General features: G+C 34.6%; 1 pseudogene; it reads left to right on the top strand.

The window, feature by feature from the left end:
- The first annotated feature begins 1143 nt into the window (after window positions 1-1143).
- Window positions 1144-20432, top strand: LOC108451006 (pectinesterase PPME1-like; annotated as a pseudogene).
- The last annotated feature ends 3590 nt before the right edge of the window (window positions 20433-24022 follow it).

The raw sequence follows: 24022 nt of genomic DNA, 5'->3' as shown, positions 1-24022 counted from the left end.
CACTTACACAGTTCATTAGCTTCCCTTTTGGCCTCATTCGACCCCTAAGGTAAATAACAGGCTCTATTTGTACATTATATTAAATTTAAGAGATCTTGCAAAAACATAATTAAATTCTAATGAAAATGCTTGCTTTCAAGCTCCTAAAGTACATAAATTATTTTAATCTGCTACATCGAATTATGGTAGATCAGGTACACGACTTCAAGTTCGAATCCACGATTTATAATGTTATTTATAGCCCTTTTTTCACATAATTTTAACTTTTTTTAATAGCTAAACCAAGCCATCTTGTAATAATATATGTTTTTACAGTTTAAGTAGTTAACTTAGTTTTTTTTTTAATAGATTTTGTTGTATTTCATAGCTAAAAAAAGGTTATGTGGTTATATAAGGTGAACCAGGAGTTAATGATGGAATTTTGGGTCGAAACTGCTGTTAAAGTCATGAACACAAAGTATAGAAGTAATATAAATATTAAATTTGTTAATTACTATTTGATTCTCTTTTAGTAATATAAATGCTTGCTTAATTTAAATTTGTTCCTATAATATACTTTAAGATTTATTCCTTATGTTTTATATAATCACAACTTGTTTGAAATTGCCCTATAAAATTGTTGCTATTTTTATTTAGAATCTTAGTATTTTATAGATATTTTATGTTCGGTATTGTATTACGTAGATTCTATCAATAAAATTTTCCACCTTTCATAAATGAAAGAAAACGAAAGATAAAACATAATTGGAAATTTCCATTTAGAATCAAACTTTTCTTTATTTATATAAACCTAATAAATAATTAATTTTGTAATAAATTTAAAATAAACAAGTAAGTATTAACAGGGCAACAAATAAAGGCGACAACATTAAATATTTCCATTCGTTACATTAAATTCACCCGGTTTAGGTTTTGCACTTAGGATTACTATTCAATGGTCATGCATGTCTCACGTCTGAATTTCGTGTATTTTTCAACAATTATATCCAATTTATGCTCATTAATGGAGATCAACCGCGAAATGCTCGGTCTGAACTGTAGCAATTCTTGCACCAAGAACTACGCAAATGAGTGGCAATGCGAAGAATCCTCAAAGGCTTTTTTTTATATTTTTTTATCACCAATTTATATTATAAATTGGAAATGGATGGAAAAAGAATCGAGCGCAATGAAGTTTATGCTTTAGTACTATGTGTAAGTATTCTCCTTTTTGCTCTGATTGTTGTGTCTCAACCAATACCGGCAGATAAATCCCAAGTAGAAGCATGGTTTAACAGCATTATCAAGCCAGTGAAGGAGAGGGGTAAAACCTTAGACCCTGAATTGGTTGAGGCGAAGACAGAACCTAGAATCATAAAGGTGATGCAAAGTGGGGGTGGAGAATTCAATACCATAACCAAAGCCATTGAGAGCGTTCCATCAGGGAACGCCAAACGTGTAATTATATCCATTGGGCCTGGATCTTACAAAGAGAAAATTAAAATTTAAAGAAATAAGCCTTTCATTACATTGGCAGGAGATCCTAAAAACTTACCAAATTTGACATTTGACGGCACCGCCAAGCAATATGGAACCGTAGATAGTGGCACTCTTATTATTGAGAGTAGTTACTTTGTGCTGCTAATATCAATATAGTGGTAAGTTAATGTAGAGTTTAGACATCCATGATCCATCATTTATTGAATTAATTATAAAAGGGTTTGTTTTTTATGGTGGCATGTTATTCATATAGAACACTGCTCCTAGGCCAGACGGGAAAAAGGTAGGAGTACAAGTGGTTGCTTTGAGAGTCTCCGGCGACAGGTCAGCTTTCTATAACTGCAAAATCATTAGCTTCCAAGACACTTTGTGTGATGACAGGGGCATCCATTTTTTTAAGGATTGCCATATTCGTGGCACTTGTAACAGCTCGGTTTTGACCCTAGTCGGATTAGTGGTTTCGGGACCACAAATTCGAGTTAGAAAAATATTTAGTATTAATTTTCGTGTATTTGGTAAGTGAATTGACATGTGTGAAAGTCTCGTGTGAAAATTTAACTGTTTGTGTGCTTAATTTGTAAAAAGGACCTAATCGCATAAAATATAAAAGCTGTGTACTAGATGTTTAAGTGCTTATTTGAGTTGGCTTTCTGGAGTAAAGGTCCTTATGTGGTTATTTGACGATTGGAAGTTTGAATGGACTTATAAGGGCATGTGTTAGGTGAATTTATAATTGTTTATAAAAGGGCAAAATGGGAAAATGTTTATTAAAGTAATTTATATGAAAAGAAATTAGAAAATCATTTCATATATGTGTTCATCCACCGAAATTGAAGAACAAAAAGAAAGAATAAAGGCTTTTAGGTTTCGACAAATAGGAAGCTTAATGTGGGTACGTTTTTACTTCGGTTTTTGATAATTTCTACGTTTTTGATATTGTTGCTAAGTGTAGTATAAAGCCTAGGCCTCAATTTCTAATTTTGTTGATGATTTTAAAATGTGTCATGGATGAATTCATGAGTTTTGTGTTGTTAAATGGTGAAATATGAAAGCTTGATATTGGGTTTACGTGTTTTGTCTTTGGATTTTAGTTGATTTGAGTAAATTGGGCTAATTTGTGAAAATGTTATTTTGAGGGACTAAAATGTGAAATAAATGAAATGTGTGGACTAGTATGAGTACTAGAAGAATTCAGCCAAGCATAAGTATATGCAAATTATGTGTATTTTGTGATTTGTGAATTAGGGACTAAAGTGTCAAAATGTGAAAATATGAGGGCTAAAATGTAAAATGCCCTAAAGATGTGTTTATAGATGGAATTGTATTAATTGGTGAATAAAAGGGTTAATTTTGAAAACCATAAATCAAGAAAGAAGGAATTCGGACTTAGATCGAGGAAAGTCGAAGGTTATCGAGTAGATAGTCCGAGTCAACAAATTTCGAGTACGAGGTAAGTTCATACTTAAATTATGATGTTAAGTATGTTTTGATGTCTTTATTATACATAGGTTGTATATAATTGAATTGGATAATATGGTGATGAAACGGAAGTTTTGGCACTAAGTGTGCGATTTAAACTAACTTGGGCACTAAGTGTGCAATTTAACTAGCTTCGGCTATTTGAGGCACTAAGTGTGCGATACCGACTTAGTCTCGGTTATTTGAGATGGTACTAAGTGTCCGAAAATATTTAGCTTCGGCTAACCTTATAGCACCAAGTGTGCTGATGTATAAAATATGAATCACTTATGGAAAGTCTTATAACATTCAACATGAGGTAAGTACAAAAGTGAATAAGTACGGGAAGCTTCAGGTATGTATAATGCCTAAGTGGCAGATGATGTTATGTATATGAATCTCATTGAGTTGATATAGTTATATGGATTGAAATTGTCCAAATACTCATATGTTATCATTTTATGTTCATATACTATGAATGTTTTGAGTATGAGCTTACTAAGCTTTTAAAAGCTTACTCTGTGTGATTACTGTCTGTTTTACAGTTATCGTAGCTACTGAAGGCTCGGGGATAGTTGAGGATCGTCACCACACTATCGATCTTATTTTGGTACTTTTCAAAATGTAAATATTTGAAGTATGGCATGTATAGGCTAGAAGTTCGGAAGTATGTTTTGTGATGTCTATAGTTAGCCATGAGATTTGGCTAATTTGTGTTTGAACTCATATTTGAAAGTGGCTTATGATACGTGATGTTAATTTGCAGTTATGGCATGTCTTAATTGGGTAAAGGAGAAGCTAAGTTTGGTGAGTTCATGGTATGAGAATAGATGACATTTTTGATATAATCTTACATTATGTTTTAGCATAAAGAATGGTTGATTGGGTTGTACATATATGCTTGATTCCTTGTTTGTAGGTTGACCCATAATGGGGTGGCAAGTTGGCTTAAACCAAGCCTGCATTGTGCCACACGGTCAAAGGCCACGGGCGTGCTTTGTGGCCATGTTTGTTTGGCAGTAACCTCTTAAAAATAACACGGCTTTGACACACGGGCGTGTTATATGGCTGTGGGCATAAGTCAGTAGCTAGCTAAGTATCACACAGCTATAGTACACGGGCGTGTCTATAGGCCGTGTGAAAAATTCAGTATAGGACCTATTTTTGGCACGACTGGTTCACATGGGCGTGTCTAGTGCCCATGTGTGACGCACGGCCTAGTCCCACAAGCATGTGACTTTAACAGTTTGAAAGAATTGGTTAAGTTCTGAAAATTCTGGATAGGTTCGATTTAGTTCTGACCTTTTCCTAATGCATGTTTACGGTATCATTGACCTAAGAAAGGGACTTATATTGATGTTTGACTATGATGCTATGATGTTTGTGAAATGAATGCAAAGTGTTTCAATATGTTTGATAATGCCGCTTAACCCTAGTCCGGCGATGGATACGGGTTAGGGGTGTTTCATTTGGTTGGTATCAGAGCTATGGTGTAGTCGGTTCTAGGACTACCATAGCGTATGTGAGTCTAGCTATGCATGCCATATATCTGAAACTGTGATAGTGTGATGAATCCTAACATTGAAATATGCTTTTATATAGCAAATGGATCCCGATAGAGCTGTAGCTGACGATGTTGAAAGCAATGCACCTGCTCCCGCGCAAGGGACGGTGCAAGATGATTTCCGACCGGCTATGAGTAGTCGTGATAGCAAGGCTAAGCAAGCCTTCTATCACATGATGAACGATTGGTTCACCCAATATATTAGAACCAATCCAGCTGTACAACAACCTCCACCCCCGGTTAATCCCTCTTAAACTTTTGATGTGCCACGAGTGAATCTAGTACAGTTGGGTAGACCACCAGTTGACAAGATTAGAAAATATGGAGCTGAAGAATTTCGAGCTACAATAAGTGATGATGCTGAAAAAGCCGAATTTTGGTTAGAAAACACGATAAGAGTGTTTGATGAGTTGTCTTTGAGTTCCGAAGAATGTATAAAATGTGCTATTTCTCTCTTGAGAGATACGGCGTATCATTGGTGAAAAACTTGGACATCTGTAGTTCCGAGTGAACGAGTTACATGGGATTTCTTCCAAGCTGAATTCTGAAAGAAATATATCAGCCAAAGATTCATTGATCAGAAACACAAAGAGTTTCTTGAAGTTAAACAAGGCTGTATATCTGTTACAGAATACGAGCAAGAATTTGTAAGGTTAAGTCAATATGCCTGTGAATGTGTATCTTTGGAAGCAATAATGTGCAAGAGATTTGAAGACGGTTTGAATAAGGATATTCGTCTGCTAGTTGGTATTGTAGAAATCAAAGAATTTGCGGTGCTTGTTGAACGAGCATGTAAAGCGAAAGATCTTGGAAAAGAGAAAAGAAAGGCTGATTTTGAAGCTAAAGATGTACGAAAGAGATCATCAGGCAAATAATTTCAATCTGGATTCGAGAAGTTTAGAGATGAAAGCAGTTATTCAAAGACTAGTATGGGATATTCAAACAGAGATCACGTTAGATCACAATTGAATTACAAATCTTCAGCCACGTCTGTTGCTAGTGTTGATAATGCAAAGAATGAAAGTCCTAAATATGAGCAATGTGGAAGAAAACACTTTGGTGAATGTTGGGGAAAAAGTAATAATTGAGCTTGTTATAGTTGTGGTTCGAGAAACCATTTTATTAAAGATTGCCCAGATTTAGCTGGAAAAGATAATGTTCAGAATCTAAGATAGAGTGATAATATTTCTCATGGTAGACCTCCCAGAAATATGGGAAATGTAAGTTGTAGTAAAAAAGGAACGAAAGATACAGCTGTTAGATCTGAGGCTCGTGCACCTGCTAGAGCGTATGCTATCCGAGCTCACGAGGAAGCTTCATCACCAGATGTGATTACATATACATTTACTCTCTATGATACTTATGTGATTGCTTTGATAGATGCTGGATCAACACATTTGTATATATGTATAAACTTAGTGAACAGTAAGACTTTGTCTGTAAAGTCTACTAAATTTGTAATTAGAGTTTCAAACCCCCTAGGCAGATGTGTCTTGGTTGATAAAGTCTGCAAGAATTGTCCGTTAATATTTCGAGACAATTATTTTCTGGCTGACTTGATGCTGTTACCTTTTGATGAGTTTGATATAATTTTGGGTATGGATTGGTTAACCATACATGATGCTGTGGTGAACTATAAATGAAAAACTATTGATTTAAGATGCAAGAATGATGAAATAGTCAGAGTTGAATCTAAAGATCTGAATGGGTTACCTGCTGTGATATCTTCTATGAAAGCATTGAGTATTGTGAGAAAGGGTTGTGAAGCCTACTTTGCTTATGTGATTGATTCGAAAGTGTCAGAAAAGAAAGTTGAATCTGTGCCTGCTGTTTGTGAGTTCCCTGATGTGTTTCCTGAAGAACTTCCGGGATTACCTCCAGTTAGAGAGGTAGAATTTGGCATAAAATTGGTACCTGGTACTAATTTGATTTCGATAGCTCCATATAGAATGGCTCTGATCGAGTTAAAAGAATTAAAGTCTCAGTAGCAAGAATTGACCGATCGAGGATTTGCTAGACTGAGTTTCTCACCTTGGGGTGCTCTAGTTTTATTTGTGAAAATGAAAGACGGTACGATGAGAATGTGTATAGATTATCGTCAGTTGAATAAAGTGACTGTCAAGAATAAGTATCCTTTGCCCCGAATTGATGATTTGTTTGATCAGTTGAAGGGAGTTACTGTGTTTTCGAAAATAGATTTGAGATCGGGCTACTATCAACTACGAGCGAAGGATTCAGATATTCCGAAGATTACTTTCCAAACGAGGTACGACCACTATGAATTTTTAGTTATGCCTTTCGGATTGACTAATGCACCTGCTATCTTTATGGATTTTATGAATAGAATATTTAAACCATATTTAGATCAATTTGTTGTAGTATTCATTGATGATATATTGATTTATTCACGTGATGAATCTGAACACGCTGAGTATTTGAGAATAGTGCTACAGACTCTACAAGATAAACAGTTGTATGCAAAGTTCAGTAAATGTGAGTTTTGGTTGAAAGAGGTGGGTTTCTTGGGTCATATTGTATCAGCATCGGGTATCCGAGTTGATTCGAGCAAAATTTTAGCTATTTTGGATTGGAAACCTCCGAGAAATGTTTCTGAAGTCCGCAGTTTTCTGGGACTTGCTGGATACTATAGAAGATTCGTAAAAAGTTTCTCGATGATTGCGACTCCATTGACAAAATTACTCCAGAAAGATGTGAAGTTTGAGTGGTCTAAAAAATGTCAAAACAGCTTTGATCAGTTGAAAGTCGTGTTGACTGAAGCTCCGGTATTGGTACAACCTGAATCGGGTAAAGAATTTTTGATTTATAGTGATGCTACGTTGATTGGTTTGGGATGTGTTTTAATGCAAGAAGGGAAAGTTATAGCTTATGCATCGAGACAACTAAAGCCACATGAAAAAAACTATCCGACTCACGACCTTGAGTTAGCTGCTATTGTATTTGCCTTGAAGATTTTGCGTCACTATCTGTTTGATGAGAAATGTCATGTGTTTTCTGATCATAAGAGTTTGAAGTATATAATGACTCAGAAAGATTTGAATTTACGACAGAGAAGATAGTTAGAATTGTTGAAATACTACGAACTTGTGATTGACTATCACCCGGGAAAAGCAAATGTTGTTGCAGATGGTTTGAGTCGAAAATCGTTATTTGCTTTGTGTGCAAAGAATGCTCATTTAGTTCTGTTTGATGATGGTTCAGTTTTAGATGAACTGAAAGCAAGACCTTTGTTTTTACAGTAGATTATCAAAGCTCAGAAAATTGATAATGAGATTTTTGCTAAACGAGCTCAATGTAATGTAGAGATTGATTCAGGATTTAGAGTTGATAAAGATAATTGTTTAAGATTTCAAGATAGGATTTGCATTCCGAGAAATCTCGAGTTGATTCAAATGGTTCTGAGTAAAGCTTACAGTAGTTGGTTATCTGTGCATCCAGGCAGTACTAAAATTTATAATGACTTGAAACAACATAATTGGTGGTCCGAAATGAAAAGAGATATCTCTGAATTTGTTTCTAAATGTTTGATTTGTCAGCTAGTTAAAGCTGAACATCAAGTGCCGTCTGGGTTACTACAACCGATTATGATTCCGGAGTGGAAATGGGATCGAGTGACCATGGACTTTGTGTTGGGTTTACCTCTATCTCCGAAAAAGAAAAATGCCATTTGGGTTGTAGTTAATCATTTGAAAAAATCAGCTCATTTTATTCCGGTTTGATCTGATTATTCGCTTGATAGATTAGCTGAATTATACGTTTCTGATATAGTAAGATTGCATGGTGTGCCATTGTCTATAGTGTCAGGCAGAGATCCGAGATTCACGTCACGATTTTGGAAGAAGTTGCAAGATGCTCTGGGTACTAAATTACATTTTAGCACAGCTTATCAACCGCAAATAGATGATCTGAACGGATTATACAAATACTTGAGGATATGTTGAGATGTTGCATTCTCGAGTTTGAAGGTACATGGGAACAATATTTACCTTTGATTGAATTCGCTTATAATAACAGTTTTTAGTTGAGCATCAAAATGGCACCATACGAAGCTTTATACGGTCGTAAATGTCGTACACCTTTATATTGGACAGAGCTCAGTAAAAATAAGATTCGCAAGGTTGATTTGATAAGAGAAACTGAACAGAAAGTGAAAGTGATCCGAGATTGTTTGAAAGCAGTTTTTGATCGTCAGAAATCATATGCAAATTTGAAAAGAAAAGATATTGAGTTTGATATCAGTGAGAAAATGTTTTTGAAAGTATCTCTATGGAAGAAAGTGCTTCGATTTGGTAGAAAAGGCATATTAAGTCTGTAACGCCCCCACGCCCGAAACTGTCGCCGGAGTCGAGCTTGAGGAGCTACCGAACATAATTTATCAAATTAAAAACTTCAAATCTTTTGTTTCTACATTCACAGCTTTCTAGCTACTCGCGTCACAGTTACAAGAAAAATCATATCTCGAGTTACGAAACTCAAAATCAAGATATTTAAATTTTCCCTAAATCTAAACTCATATATCTATTTACTAATTTTTTTTCTAGAATTTTTGGTTGGGCCAATTAGTACAGTTTATTAGTTAAAGTCTCCCCTATTTCAGGGTTTGACTGCTCTGACATCTGTGTATTACGAATCAGATATCTCTCTATAAAAAATTTCAATGACTACGAGGTTTGTTTCTATTAAAACTAGACTCAATAAAGAATCTGTAAGAATAAAGAATGACTTTTAATTATTTTTTTACAATTTATTATGAATTTTTAAAGTCAGAACAGAGGATCCAGAAATCACTCTGGCCCTGTTTCACAAGGTTTCAAATATCTCATAAAGTATAATTTATATGCCTCTTTTTTTTATCCATATGAAAGTAGACTCATTAAGATTCAATTTCATAACTTGATAATCATTTAATTCCATTTATACTATTTTTAGTGATTTTTCAAATTCATGTCATTGCTGCTGACAATATTACATTTTAAGGCAAATTTCATCTTTTCATGAGTTGTTATGAACTAGATAACCTATTAAACTTCCATGATATCAAACATGATCTAAATTTAACCATCACCATGACTTATCAATATCAAACATTTTCTCAACCAATCATGGCCATATCATAAAATTATTTACACAAAATAAATATATTGCTATACATGCCATACTTAAGTTTTACAAGCCATTTACCCGGATGAAAGTCCTTTGGATAGTGTGATCGAACCTTGACCCGTCCGATTCCCGAGCTGGCTTGTTCAAAACTACAGTAAATAAAGAGGAGGAGTAAGCATAAATGCTTAGTAAGTTCATATGTAAATAACAAGTAACATAACAATACAAATATACCAAACAACTTTAGCATGGTATCACCAAAACATATATCATATTTCTAAACATCATTCATCATCTTACTACCTTATCGTTGTTGTATCTATTATCAACCCGAGGGTTAAGAACATACCTGTCCAAAGTGTCCATTTCACAACACTTACCAAAACGTCGCTTGCATCTTAAGTGTTCTTTCATTTCACTAGAAATTTCACCCGTTGAACACATCGGAATACAACTCGGATACACGGATAATTTGCACATAAGTGCCTCATATGTAATCAAGAAATCATGTAACCCGACCCTAAGTGAACTCGGACTCAACTCAACGAGTTCGGATGCCTAGTTACATTTCAAGAACTCGAACTCAACTCAATGAGTTCGGACATTTCACATCCATAAGTGAACTCGGACTCAACTCAACGAGTTCGGATGCTCAACCATCCTAGTGACATGTCACTTGTATCCTAATCTATTCCTAAGGTTCAAACGGGCTTTTTTTCTCGATCTCACATTGTCGTCTTCCATGGAATATCGGAACCGATACTCGGTAGCAATTCATATTTATCAAGTAGTAAACATAATTTGTATATTACTCAACATTAACCACAAAGCATAATATTTCACGATAAAAAAATCAGCATATCATATAATTAACATCAATAACTTAAAAATAACAATTATGCTACATTATTTACACATGAACTTACCTCGTATGCGAAAATGGCTACTTTTACCATTTCGTTCACAACTTGGTATTTTTTCATTTTAGCTCGAATTTCAGTTTTCCTTGCTCTATCATTTAAAATATAGTCTAATTAGGACTCACATTATTCAAATTGACCCAAAATCATATTTTGGCAAAATTATAGTTTTGCCCCTAAACTTTTGCGTATTTACACTTTTGCCCCAAAGCTCGTAAATTAAACTTCAGCCTATTTTCTTATGTTTTATGACATGCTGATCATTTTTCCCTTCTATGGAAACATCAAATTCTCACTCTAACATGTACTTATGACTATTAGGTATTTTTACCGATTAAGCCCTTTTGCTAGTTTTCGCTTCAAACCGAGTAGCAAAAGTTGTCTAACATAATTTAAAACCTCATATTCTATCATAAAACACCAAAATACACAAATTTCACCTATGGTTATTTTTCCAAATATGAACCCTAGGTTGAATTATTGCTAGCATAAGCTTAATCGAGCTACCGGGACTCCAAAAACGTAAAAATCATTAAAAACGAGACTAGAACGGACTTACAATCGAGCTTGGAAGCTTGAAAAACCCTAGCCATAGTTTCTCCTTGCTATATTCGTCCATGGGGTTGAATATGAGCAAAATTGGCTTTTAATTTTGTATTTTAATTCATTTTACCCCTAAATGACCAAAATGCCCTTACTACTAAACTTTCCAAAAATTCCATCCATGTCCAATTTTTGTCCATAGACTTAGAAATTGGTAAAATTTCTATTTAAGACCTCCTAATTAATATTTCAAAACAATTTCATACTAGAAACTTCTAGAATGCAAGTTTTACAAATTATTCGATTTAGTCCCTAATTTCAATTTAAGCACTTTATGCATAAAATTTCTTCACGAAATTTTCACACAATCATGCAATCATATCATAGACCTCAAAATAATCATAAAATAATTATTTCTATCTCAGATTTTGTGGTCACGAAACCACTATTCTGATTAGGCCCAAAATCAGGATATTACAACTCTCCCCCCCTTTAGGGATTTTCGTCCCCGAAAATCTTACCAGAAAAGTGGTCTTCACTTAGATTCCTCAATTTCATATTCGGTGCTGAAGAACTTTCACTCAGGAAGTGCCTCCAATATATCTCATTAATTTCTCATATATTCTGAAAGTTTACGAACTCATCTCTTAATTGTTCTTAAATTTTCAACCCTTCTCCGTTTCCCTTGTCATCTTGACATAAAACCAGATCTCAATTTGGTTAATGGAGACTAGGATTCCAAGAAATTCAACAACCAAAAAGACCTGAAATTCCATGAATCTGATGAGTAGGAATTCATTCAATACCGATATGATTTATAGATCTCGCCAAACATTTAACAATAGGATACATCATATTTTCCTCTTTCCGCCATGGAAATAATTCTGATATGGCCTCAAGAATAATCCTTCTCATTTCCATCCCAATATCAACACTGGCAAGGATAATTTTGATAGATCCCAATGCTCGGCTTTAACCTCTTTAACAACTCAGATTTTATGTAACATCGAATGCTCTAAACTATCACATTACCTCATTGTCTTGAAACACATCACAATTCATACAACGGTACATTACTGAAAGTCAGGAAGTCTTTACTCAATGTAGACTAGTCTAGTTCAGACGCTTCGGTTACCAATATTCTCATCTATCCGAACTCTATCAACATGTAATAAACTTTTCAGCTTTCACAAGACGAAAACCTTATCATTCGTAGTGACTTTAACTAATATCCAACTCTTTCTAATAAATATACACTTCTCGTTCAGACTATTTACTCTTTTATCTGTACAAAATGAAATTCTATTATCAGACTTGAGAAAAATAATCCTGACATAATTGTCACATGAAATCTTTCAAATAAATAATTCACCATACCGACTGAAACTCGCGCTTTTATCACCTATGCCTTTACTGATGTCAAATCCTTACACAGAAATTGGAAAAAATCCCAATACTAAAATCACCACATTACCAAGATCAAATTAGAAGTATAGTCATATTTGACATGATTATCACAAGCTGAAGAACGCACTTCGAACACGAGTCATAATTGACAAATTATGGAACAAAGATAACAAGGAAACCGAATAAAGAAATCCAAGATAGAGAAATCCAGAATAAAGAAATCCAGAATAAAGAAACCCAAGGTACGATACTATACCGAAGAATCGAAAACCAAACTCATAGAGAAAATACAGAATACCACGATAATTCTTCAAAGAAAGAAAGTCCAGAAGAAAACATCATTTAATCCCACTGAAATCAAATATAACAAGATCAATATATCTTCCCATACATATATATCAGACGAAGCATCAAGTAGAAGAAACAGAATCATAATATGATATGTATTCTCTCATCAATTCTTATCAGACGAAATGAAATAGAATACCCGATGAAATAGAGCAATATAAATTATAAACCAGTCAGACTACCCATGCTTTCATCCAACACCAGGATTAAAAGACATTCCCATATAACAAGAATTTCTTGAAGATCAATAGCCATAGAAATATTTTCGAGAACGGGTAAACACATAGAACATCTCAAAAGAGATCGCTAAATCTGTCCGATCATAAGCTGTCACACTCAGATAGTTCACATTTCAATTATCATTTCCCCAACTAGTTCTGCGTCACAAATTTCATATTAAACCATTCACTAAAGAAGGCCAGTTCTGAATAAATTTTGATTTACACTTTTCTCGACCTTGCACCGAGTAATTCGGTTTACCAAGGAGAATTCCTTTTCTAACTTGGGAAAGGTGCATAACTCCAATAATCTTTACGTCAATCCGATACTTTACTGGCTCTGACTTTACTTATCAGCTCATTTTCAATCTCTGATCATACTTATAATTATTCTATCACTAAACTCTTTGGGTTTTCAACCGAAAACTTATTCAATACAAATCTAATGAAATTCCATTATAAGTACCACTTTGGTAAGGGGGAGGGGTTGTAGGACCTCTGACTCGACTTTCTTATACATACACATATGACACAACTCCCATCATCATAACAACATCATCAAAATCATGTCATTCATTCATGTTGGCTTACACCAATTTTCCTATTGTCCTATTTAGACAACATACTTATGCATACATTCTATGTTTTCTAGATAGCTTTACTTATCCATTCATTTAATTAAATTAATTCATGCTCATGACATCAAATAAGGCCAAACAAACATAGATATTTGCATCACAATCACAACTTTCATTTCGTGCATCATCATGTACATATCATTACAATCATATAATTCAGTCCAACAATTTAACATAGATAAGTTCATTTCATTATAATCCTTTATCTCATAAAAAATTGTATATCATTAACATTCATCAACATTCAACATCCAATCAAGACAAGGACATTTTCATTCGTATCATGATATTGTGACCTTTATTCATACCTCTACTACTTTCTATTTATTCCGTTCATCTTATCAAGTAAGCCACATACACTACATCGTATGAGCATTAAGCAAATATGGATATTTATCATAACATGAACTTTCATCTCACATATTATCACATATGTATCATAAACTTTTATTCATACTTTTCTGAACCGAGACTTATCATAATCATAAATTTACTCAAATACCTTCGCATAACATTGAACATGGTCAACAAGACTCGGTTGGAGAGTACCTGCCTAAATAAGACGGTACTCATACGCGTCGGAAGACATCACACTATCACAGATCAGTGGCATGTATAGCTAAACTTTTACACATACTAGGTTAGTCCGAGAACCGACTAAACCTACTCTGATACCACTAAATGTAACACCCCCACGCCCGAAACCGTCGCCGGAGTCGAGCTTGAGGAGTTACCGAACATAATTTATCAAATTAAGAACTTCAAATCTTTTGTTTCTACATTCACAGCTTTCTAGCTACTCGCGTCACAGTTACAAGAAAAATCATATCTCGAGTTACGAAACTCAAAATCAAGATATTTAAATTTTCCATAAATCTAGACTCATATATCTATTTACTAATTTTTTTTCTAGAATTTTTGGTTGGGCTAATTAGTACAGTTTATTAGTTAAAGTCTCTCCTGTTTCAGGGTTTGACTGCTCTGACATCTGTGTATTACGAATCAGATATCTCTCTATACAGAATTTTAATGGCTACGAAGGTTGTTTCTATTAAAATTAGACTTAATAAAAAATCTGTACGTATAAAGAATGACTTCTAATTACTTTTGTACAATTTATTATGAATTTTTAAAGTCAGAACAGAGGATCCAGAAATCACTCTGGCCCTGTTTCACAAGGTTTCAAATATCTCATAAAGTATAATTTATATGCCTCTTTTTTTTATCCATATGAAAATAGACTCATTAAGCTTCAATTTCATAACTTGATCATCATTTAATTCCATTTATACTATTTTTAGTGATTTGTCAAATTCATGTCATTCTGCAGACAATATTACATTTTAAGGCAAATTTCATCTTTTCATGAGTTGTTATGAACTAGATAACCTATTAAACTTCCATGATATCAAACATGATCTAAATTTAACCATCACCATGACTTATCAATATCAAACATTTTCTCAACCAATCATGGCCATATCATAAAATTATTTACACAAAATAAATATATTGCTATACATGCCATACTTAAGTTTTACAAGCCATTTACCCGGATGAAAGTCCTTTGGATAGTGTGATCGAACCTTCGACCCGCATCGATTCCCGAGCTGGCTTGTTCAAAACTACAGTAAATAAAGAGGAGGAGTAAGCATAAATGCTTAGTAAGTTCATATGTAAATAACAAGTAACATAACAATACAAATATACCAAACAACTTTAGCATGGTATCACCAAAACATATATCATATTTCTAAACATCATTCATCATCTTACTACCTTATCGTTGTTGTATCTATTATCAACCCGAGGGTTAAGAACATACCTGTCCAAAGTGTCCATTTCACAACACTTACCAAAACGTCGCTTGCATCTTAAGTGTTCTTTCATTTCACTAGAAATTTCACCCGTTGAACACATCGGAATACAACTCGGATACACGGATAATTTGCACATAAGTGCCTCATATGTAATCAAGAAATCATGTAACTCGCCCCTAAGTGAACTCGGACTCAACTCAATGAGCTTGGCCGTTCGCATCCATAAGTGAACTCGGACTCAACTCAACGAGTTCGGATGCCTAGTTACATTTCACGAACTAGGACTGAACTCAACGAGTTCGGACATCCGCATCCATAAGTGAACTCGGACTCAACTCAACGAGTTCGGATGCTCAACCATCCTAGTGACATGTCACTTGTATCCTAATCTATTCCTAAGGTTCAAATGGGCTTTTTTCCTCGATCTCACATTTCTGTCTTCCATGGAATATCAGAACCGATACTCGGTAGCAATTCATATTTATCAAGTAGTAAACATAATTTGCATATTACTCAACATTAACCACAAAGCATAATATTTCACGATAAAAAAATCAGTATATCATATAATTAACATCAATAACTTAAAATAACAATTATGTTACATTATTTACACATGAACTTACCTCGTATGCTGAAAATGGCTACTTTTACCATTTCGTCCACAACTTGGTATTTTTCCATTTTAGCCCGAATTTCAGTTTTCCTTGCTCTATCATTTAAAATATAGTCTAATTAGGACTCACATTATTCAAATTGACCCAAAATCATATTTTGGCAAAATTATAGTTTTGCCCCTAAACTTTTGCATATTTACACTTTTGCCCCAAAGCTCGTAAATTAAACTTCAGCCTATTTTCTTATGTTTTATGACATGCTGATCATTTTTCCCTTCTATGGAAACATCAAATTCTCACTCTAACATGTACTTATGACTATTAGGTATTTCTACCGATTAAGCCCTTTTGCTAGTTTTCGCTTAAAACCGAGTAGCACAAGTTGTCTAACATAATTTAAAACCTCATATTCTATCATAAAACACCAAAATACACAAATTTCACCTATGGGTATTTTTCCAAATATGAACCCTAGGTTAAATTATTGCTAGCATAAGCTTAATCGAGCTACTGGGACTCCAAAAACGTAAAAATCATTAAAAACGAGGCTAGAACGGACTTACAATCGAGCTTGGAAGCTTGAAAAACCCTAGCCATGGTTTCTCCTTGCTATATTCGACCATGGGGTTGAAGATGAGCAAAATTGGCTTTTAATTTTGTATTTTAATTCATTTTACCCCTAAATGACCAAAATGCCCTTACTACTAAACTTTCCAAAAATTCCATCCATGTCCAATTTTTGTCCATAGACTTAGAAATTGGTAAAATTTCTATTTAAGACCTCCTAATTAATATTTCAAAACAATTTCATACTAGAAACTTCTAGAATGCAAGTTTTACAAATTATTAGATTTAGTCCCTAATTTCAATTTAAGCACTTTATGCATAAAATTTCTTCACGAAATTTTCACACAATCATGCAATCATATCATAGACATCAAAATAATCATAAAATAATTATTTCTATCTCAAATTTTGTGGTCACGAAACCACTATTCCGACTAGGCCCAAAATCAGGATATTACAAAGTCCGAGATTTATTGGGCCGTATAAAATCATCGAGCGGGTTGGGCCGGTTGCTTATAGATTGAGGCTACCATCTGAGTTAGAAAAGATAAATAATGTGTTTCATGTATCGATGCTTCGATAGTATAGATCTGATCTTTCGCATGTAATTCTTTCATTTGAGATTGAAATTCGGTCTGATATGACCTACGGAGAAAAGCCGATCCGAATCATAGCTCGAGAGGTTAAAGAGTTATGTAATAAGAAAATTCTATTAGTTAAAGTGATGTGGCATCGACACGGTATTGAAGAGGCCACATGGGAGCCTGAAGATTCTATGAAACAGCAATATCCAAATCTGTTTAACGATAAGATTTTTGGGGACGAAAACCCTTAAGAGGGAGAATTTTAACAGCTCGATTTTGACCCTAGTCAGAATAGTAGTTTCGGGCCACAAATCTAAGTTAAAAACTATTTTAATATTAATTTACGTGTATTTGGTAAGTGAATTGACATGTGTGAAAGTCTCGTTTGAAAATGTAACTGTTTGTGTGCTTAATTTGTAAAAAAAGAGCTAATCGCATAAAATATAAAAGCTGTGTGCTAGATGTTTAAGTGCTTATTTGAGTTGGCTTTCTAGAGTAAAGGTCTTTATGTGGTTATTTGACAATTGGAAGTTTGAATGGACTTATAAGGGCAGGTTTTAGGTGAATTTAGAATTGTTTATAAAAGGGCAAAATGGGAAATTGTTTATTAAAGTAATTTATATGAAAAGAAATTAGAAAATCATGTCATATATGTGTTCATCCACCAAAATTGAAGAACAAAAAGAAAGAATAAAGGCTTTTATGTTTCGGTACATTGGAAGATTAATTTGGGTACGTTTTTACTTCAGTTTTTGATAATTTCTACGTTTTTGATATCGTTGCTAAGTGTACTAGGAAGCCCATGCCTCAATTTCTGATTTTGTTGATGATTTGAAATCTGTCATGGATGAATTCATGAGTTTTTTGTTGTTAAATGGTGAAATATGAAAGCTTGATGTTGAGTTTACATGTTTTGTCTTTGGATTTTAGTTGGATTTGAGTAAATTGGGCTAATTTATGAAAATGTTATTGTGAGGAACTAAAATGTGAAATAAATGAAATGTGTGGAATAGTATGAGTACTAGAAGAATTCGACCAAGCATAAGTATATGCAAATTATGTGTATTTTGTGATTTTGTGAATTAGGGACTAAAGTGTCAAAATGTGAAAATATGAGGGATAAATTGTAAAATGCCCTAAATATGTGTTTATAGATGGAATTGTATTAATTTGTGAATAAAAGGGTTAATTTGGAAAACCTATAGATCAAGAAAGGAGGAATTCGGACTTAGATCGAGGAAAGTCGAAGGTTATCGAGTAGATAGTCCGAGTAGACAAATTCCGAGTACGAGGTAAGTTCGTACTTAAAATATGATGTTAAGTATGTTTTGATGTCTTTATTATACATAGGTTGTATATAATTGAATTGGATAATATGGTGATGAAACGGAAGTTTTGGCACTAAGTGTGCGATTTAAACTAGCTTGGGCACTAAGTTTGCGATTTAACTAGCTTCGGCTATTTGAGGCACTAAGTGTGCGATACCGACTTAGTCTCGGTTATTTGAGATGGAACTAAGTGTGCAGAAATATTTAGCTTCGGCTAACCTTATAGCACTAAGTGTGCTGATGTATAAAATATGAATCACTTATGGAAAGTCTTATAACATTTAACATGAGGTAAGTACAAAAGTGAATAAGTACGGGAAGCTTCAAGTATGTATAATGCCTAAGTGGTAGATGATGTTATGTATATGAATCTCATTGAGTTGATATAGTTATATGGACTGAAATTGTGCAAATACTCATAGGTTATCATTTTATGTTCATATACTATGAATGTTTTGAGTACGAGCTTACTAAGCTTTTAAAAGCTTACTCTGTGTGATTACTGTCTTTTTTACAGTTATCGTAGCTACTGAATGCTCGGGGATAATTGAGGATCTTCACCACACTATCGATCTCATTTTGGTACTTTTCAAAATGTAAATATTTGAAGTATGGCATGTATAGGCTGAAAGTTTGGAAGTATGTTTTGTGATGTATATGGTTAGCCATGAGATTTGGCTAATTTGTGTTTGAACTCATATTTGATAGTGGCTTATGATACGTGATGTTAATTTGCAATTATGGCATGTCTTAATTGGGTAAAGGAGAATCTAAGTTTGGTGAGTTCATGGTATGAGAATGGATGATGTTTTTGATATAATCTTACATTATGTTTTAGCATAAAGAATGGTTGATTGGGTTGCACATATATGCTTGATTCCTTGTTTGTAGGTTGACCCATAATGGGGTGGAAAGTTGGCTTAAACCAAGCCTGCATTGTGCCACACGGTCAAAGGCCACGGGCGTACTTTGTGGCCGTGTTTTTCTTGGCAGTAACCTCTTAAAAATCACACGGCTTTGACACACGAGCGTGTTATATGGCCGTGGGCATAAGTCAGTAGCTAGCTAAGTATCGCACGACCATAGTACACGGGCGTGCCTATTGGTCCTTTGAAAAAGTCAGTATAGGACCTATTTTTGGCATGGCTGGTTCACATGGGCGTGTCTAGTGCCCGTGAGTGACACACGGCCTAGTCGCACGGGCATGTGACTTTAACAGTTTGAAAGAATTGGTTAAGTTCTAAAAATTTTTAATAGGTTCGGTTTAGTTCCGACCTCTTCCTAATGCATGTTTAAAGTATCATTGACATAAGAAAGGGACTTATTTTGATGTTTGACTATGATGCTATGATGTTTGTGAAATGAATGCGAAGTGTTTCGATATGTTTGATAATGCTGCTTAACCCTAGTCCGGTGATGGATACGGTTTAGGGGTGTTTCAGTACTGTTGATTTCATTTTCAGAAGCGGGACATCATTATATCTGGTATTAATATTCTCAACACATGAGATATGATGTATTATACCCCCATATATATATTTGACAAGAAAAGTGGGATGCAGAACTCAGAAATATTCATGGAAGGAGATCTAGAAGGAGATCTGGAGATGGCAGTAATTACAGCACAAGCGAGAGAAAGTTCATAGGAGGATACGGGTTATTCGTTCGTGCATGGGAGGATGACTGGAATAGCGAAGGATGTATTTTTAGGAAGGGCTTGGAAGAGTAGTCGAAGAGTTGTTTATTCTTATACTGAAATGGATAAAATCGTCCATCCTGGTGGATGGTCTAGTAATCGTCAACCTGAACGAGCCAAGTAAGATAATACTCAACCTTACAACATTACATGCCTACAAGTAAACTAACTTTCCCAACTTATGGATAAATTTATTAAGATATATAATGTGAGATTGGTCTGACACGCAACACTGTGTACTACGGAGAAAACAAATGCACAGGGAAAGGTGCGACTCCCGCTACACGAGAGAAATTTGTCAAACAACTATCCGATGTGGAAGCTCAACCATTCTTGGTTCTTGACTATGTTGAAAGTACCAAATGGTTGCTTCCTCCTCCAACAGTACCTAAGTAATTCATTCTTTCCCAACTTATTCATACGGGCAACATATCCTCATAGTACTGCTAGTTCAACCAGGCTCTCGTCTACCTCGTTGCTGGGTGGAAATAACTAGCCTTCCATTTATTTTATTTTCCCTTGCAATGGCTTGTATTTAAGCAAATAGCCAAATCTCAATAAGAAGCAGAATTTAGTATTATTTTTGTTAATAGTAATGATGTTGATATTTGCCAATTTGTAAAAAGTTCCATCATATCAAGTTAAAATTATGTAATAATATCCATCATATATCCAAGTTCACTGATTCAATAAGTCAAGATGATTTCACAAACTTTTGTATTTTAGAAAATAAATGGATAATTAGTGTATATTTGTGTAATAGCTCGTTTTCAGTAGTGTCAGAAGTAGTAGATTTGGGTCCACGAATCTGATCAGTCAGTCTGTATTTTAATTATTTATTTAGTATTTACAGGGTTTATTCCTGCCTTAATGACTTCCTAGGGATTAGGTTCTTCCTTTCCCGAAGAGTTGATCTATTGAGTAACCCTATAAAACAGTTTACAAATCATACCTGTCGAAACCATTTTTTAAAGGGATGTTTGAAAAATGGGGATCGACTTTTGAAAAACGAAAACGGGAGTCGCCACCAACCTTTTTAGGTGTGATTGGATCATCTTATAAAATGTTTTGGTCTATGAAAATTAAGAAAACAGGTTTGGGAGTCGGTTACTTACGAGGAAGGATTAGCACCCTCGCAACGCCCAAAATTGGTACCAAATTGAATAGTTTTCTGTCTTAATGTCAAAAATTTAAAAGGATTTAAAAATAGGATCCCTTTTTTAAAACCGAAATTATTTAAGTTGAAAAATCAAGATTCCTTAGCTCCAAAAGAATACAAACATCACATCCAGCATGATAGGACACGATATTCTTAAACTCTAAGAATCGAAATCATCTCGTGATTTACAAAATCTATTTAGAAGGATACTTTAGGCATTTAGACAAACGGGAAATCGCAACCCAACATGTTAGGGCACTATTTCCCGAATTCCTAAATACGAAAAACATTGCCTCATTTTAGAAAAACTTTTGGATAAAATATGAAAATTAAATGAAATATATTTTTTAAAATAATGATTTGAGTAAAATTTTAAAAATAATTTACTAAGAGTAATACTAAAAAATTATTAAAAATGAAAGAGTTTGATATGATACTAAAATTATTAAAAATGAAAATATATAAAAAATCCGGGAAACATGGATTAAATCAAAATAAAAAGGGTTGAAAAACTAAGATGAACAAAGAATAAAATAAGAAAAAATCGTAGAAAATAAGAACGTAAGAGGGAGAGAAATTTGAGTGAAAGCTCTTAAAAATTTTTATTGTTTCCCAAAACTCCAGTGTCTTTACAATGAAGGGAGAGGCCTCTATTTATAGTTGAACCTCCTCAAATCTAACGGTATAGATCAATTACATCAACGGTTAAGATTAAAAGGTATCTACAAATTAAATCTCTAAGATTACAAAATCATATCTTCTAAGATTGCATATCATATCTAAGATTACAATCATATCTAAGATTGTATCATATCTAAGATTGCATATCATATCTAAGATTGCATATCATATCTAAGATTGCATATCATTGAAGATTATATTTCCATATGAGTCAAGCTTGTAGATGGACCTTAAATCTTTTCAAGTAATGGGCCATTCCGATTGGGCCAAATTATATTTGTAATTCTAGACTGAACTTGGACTTTGTTTTTTTTTTTTTGGGTTTATTATTTTTGTTTTTGGACTTATTTCTGGTCCCGGGCAAAATTGAGTGTCTACAGCTGCCCCTCTTTGTTCATTGCTGTGTAACAGGAATAGAGCAAAGACTATAAAAGGACCAATTTTGCCCGGGCTCGCCGAGTCTTGAGTTCTTGATCCTTGATCTTCTTTAAATGGCCTCTTGACGGCTTCAATCTGCTTCACTGCAACTCAGGAAGGCGATATCTGCTATATTTGATCTGCTCTCCGTCTAATACAGGGACGCCAAATCTGTTATCTTCGATATGCTCCCCGTCTAATACAGAGACACCAAATATGCTTCTTCAATCTGCTCCCTGTCCAATACATAGATGCTAAATCTGTTATCTCCGATTTGCTCCCCGTCTAATACAGAGATGCCAAATCTGTCATCTTGGATCTGCTTCGATGTAAACACATGAAGGTCGATCGCTATGTCTTCGATCCGCTCCCGTCTAATCTGAGATGCCAAATCATCTTGGATCCGCTTCAATGAAGGTCCAATCTGTTATGTCTTTGATCTGCTCCCTGTCTAATACAGAGATACCAAATCATCTTGGATCCGCTTCAATGAAGGTCGATTTCTTTGTGTCTTCGATCCGCTCCCGTCTAATCAGAGATGCCAAATCATTTTGGATCTGCTTCAATGAAGGTCCAATCTGTTATGTCTTCGATCTGCTCCCTGTCTAATACTGAGATGCCAAATCATCTTGGATCTGCTTCAATGAAGGTCAGATCTGCTGTGTCTTCAATCTGCTCCCCGTCTAATACAGAGATGCCAAATTATCTTGGATCTGCTTCAATGAAGGTCAGATCTACCATGTCTTCGATCTGCTCTCAGTCGAATATGGAGATGCCAAATCTGTTTCTTCGATTTGTTCTCTGACAGTACAGAGATGCCAAATCATCTTAGATCTGCTTCAGCGTAAACACGTGAAAGCCAAATCTGCTATGTTTTCGATCTGCTCCTTGTCAACGCAAGGATGCCAAATCATCTTGGATCTACTTCGATGTGAAAACATCCAAAGGTTAGATCTGGTATGTCTTCTATCTGCTCTCCGTCGAATATGGAGATGCCAAATCTGTTTCTTCGATTTGTTCTCTGACAGTACAGAGATGCCAAATCATCTTAGATCTACTTCAGCATAAACACGTGAAAGCCAAATCTACTATGTCTTCGATCTGCTACTTGTAAACGTAAGGATGCCAAATCATTTTGGATCTACTTTGATGTGAAAACATCCGAAGGTTAGATCTGCTATGTCTTCGATCTACTCTCCGTCGAATATGGAGATGCCAAATTTGTTTCTTCGATTTGTTCTCTGACAATATAGAGATGTTAAATCATCTTGGATTCGCTTCAGCGTAAACACCTGAAGGTCAAATCTACTATGCTTTAGCCTGTAACCTTACTGCTTAGGGGGTTAAGGCGCATCAATCTTCATTGTCCCTTGAAGGACATAACCTGTATAATGTGTATGAGTTCATGCCTAATGATTAGGATGCTATGATCGAAGTGAGTCAAATGCTCCTAATTA

This window comes from Gossypium arboreum, chromosome 12 (assembly GCF_025698485.1).
Source record: "Gossypium arboreum isolate Shixiya-1 chromosome 12, ASM2569848v2, whole genome shotgun sequence".
In the NCBI taxonomy this organism is placed as follows: Eukaryota; Viridiplantae; Streptophyta; class Magnoliopsida; order Malvales; family Malvaceae; genus Gossypium; species Gossypium arboreum.
The sequence above is the reverse complement of the archived record's forward strand: the minus strand, read 5'-3'. Positions and strand labels throughout refer to the sequence as shown.